Here is a 2694-nt window from a genome sequence, read left to right as displayed (position 1 = left end):
GTAGACATAGACATTACTCAGCCACATTCAGCTCCAAACTCATATGACTTTCTTCCCTGAAACACAAATGGTGAAATATTACAAAACCACAAAATTAGTCCATACAACTTCTGTACTATATTTTAAGTCTTTGGAAACTGAAAATCTACACCATATCTCCCAAATCTCATTTGTCCTTCTGCACTTTCAAACCTTTTGACTCCAGATGCTTGGATTTACAGCAATCAAATACACATATCTTAACCTAATCATATTGTGCTTTCTTATATTTTTTCTTTGAATACAGTAAAAGCTCTTACTGTACACCTCACTGCTGTACTGTGGCTATTTCAATCTGCAGGATATTTTCCTGTATTGTGAATCCTGCTGCTGCTGTGTGTTTGTAGTTAGAAACATCATAGTAATTACAAACACATGCTTTCTAGCCTCATTCTGTCAGCCAATATTGTCATCAAACTCAGATATTTGTCATTTCAGAGAAACCATCTGTTTCCAGTGTGCAGGCGTGGATGGAACAAGAAGCAGCAATCTACAGACAAAATATAGATTGATGTGGGTTTTCACATCCAACTGTCAACACTTCACACTGCTCTTCAGATTTCACCAAAACAAGCTTCACCTGCCCTCTGTGTCTCAGCAACAGATCACAAAAGTCTTATGGTTACAATTTCCATGGTAACTATGACCAGGTCATCTATTCATCAGATGAAAACCCAAAGAGCTTCATGCAGATCAGAGCAAACCTGAGACTCTCCAGCACAGACAGTTCATGAGCTGATGTTCCAACACAACACCTGCACACGTATGTACACATCTGTAGTTTGTTATTATGTACATGAAGAAACCAAGCCCTTCTTATATGAATATTATATATATGAGTAATACATTAATATTAATATATTTAATATTAGCAATTAATATAAACAGATATTTATATATTAATATGTAATAAAACGAAATATTGTTATTATATATTTGATAAATTTTACATTTTCATTATGGAAACATTACATATAATAATAATAATAATTATATATATATATATATAAAATAATGTTTCCATAATAAATTTAGACATTTGAATTTAGAATGAAAGAAAATGTAAAATGAAAAAAAAAAAACGAAAAAAACATCCATATTAGCTCTGTTGGAAAGTGTCAAAATACTCTATTTTAAAATTATTTTATAATTATAATTTACAGGTTGAAAAATTAAACGTTTATAATATTTTGATACTTGTCAAATAAACATCTCATGCATGCATTTTTTATTTTACACATTTTTCATTAATTATTCTCATACATCAAAATAGAGAGAATATAAGTTATTTTATAATTATGTAAATAAATGAATAAATAAAAATACATTTAACACATTTTCGCGCTGTTGAAAAGTGTCTAAATATTTGGTTTTCACAACAATATAATAATTGAATAATTATAATGTGTAAAAAGAATAATATAATTATAAAAGAATATTATATTCTGTTATAATAACATAACAGAAAAAGATCATTACACTTAAAATGCCATCTTTAGTTAAAATATTAGAACTAAACTTTTACTACACTGACAAAGTAAAATGTGTTTCGTAATAGCCATAAGTATAAGCAACAGTAACAGTGATCTTTCCACAGCAAAAAAAACAAGAAAAAGAAAAAGTTAAAAGTGGTCTGCAGCAGTAAAGCATGAACATAATGTTCCTGAGCTGTGAGCTGTGAGTGACATGTCAAACAAAAGTGAGATTTCACTGAAAACCAGCGGAAAAGAGACGCACTGTTCTCTCCACTGAGAGTTCCTCTGTTCCACTATATAAACTCTTTTGTCCTCTACGGTCAGATTCAGACGATCAGTAATGATGAGTGGCAGAGAGCAGCGGGAGTCGTCATCCTGCCGTGAGGGTGAGATCTGTAAGGACCCTTCACACCAGAAAAGTGTGAAGAGATTCAACGACCCTCCATCCAAAACACACCTGTCTGCGTGAGAACATGTCTCTGTCCTGTCAGATTCCCAGAGAAAACCCAGCAGCGGCGTTACAGACAACTTACTCAGGAAAAAGTGCTAAGGCAGGCATCACTATTAATATTTATGGAAGCCACATAATAATGTACATGTAATATATAATATAAGTAATTGCAACTTTTATCTCACAATTCAGACTTTGTTTCTTATAATTTTGAGAAAAAAAGTCATAATTGCAAAAAAAAAAACTTAGAATTCTGACTTTTCTCTGAAAATTCCAAATTTACATCTCACAATGTTTTTTTTTTAACAATTCATTTTTGCCTATATTTGATAGGACAGTAGTTAGACAGGAAGCGAAGTTGGAGAGAGTGGGGGGTATGGTGTAGACTTTAATAAAACACAATCTAATAGGTAGAAAAAAATATTTATTGTTGGTTTCCTGTAGCTGTATCCCTTCTAGCTTCAACCGCGAATATAACACATAATTACTGTATTTGAATTAGGGTAGGTTTAGGGTTGTGGTAGGTGTAGACGTTCATAAACCATAATTTTTTTACCTTAATCATTTTTCTTTGTCGAATTGTACTACCCACTGTTTTAATGGGAGGTAGCAAAATCTGACAGGGTACACTCTTAAAAATAAGGTTCTTCACAGCGATGCCATAGAAGAACCATTTTTGGTTCCACAAAGAACCATTCAGTCAAAGGTTCTTTAAAGAACCATCTCTTT

The sequence above is a fragment of the Sinocyclocheilus rhinocerous genome, unplaced genomic scaffold, assembly GCF_001515625.1.
Source record: "Sinocyclocheilus rhinocerous isolate Xijiao unplaced genomic scaffold, SAMN03320098_v1.1 scaffold898, whole genome shotgun sequence".
Classification (NCBI taxonomy): domain Eukaryota; kingdom Metazoa; phylum Chordata; class Actinopteri; order Cypriniformes; family Cyprinidae; genus Sinocyclocheilus; species Sinocyclocheilus rhinocerous.
The sequence above is the reverse complement of the archived record's forward strand: the minus strand, read 5'-3'. Positions refer to the sequence as shown.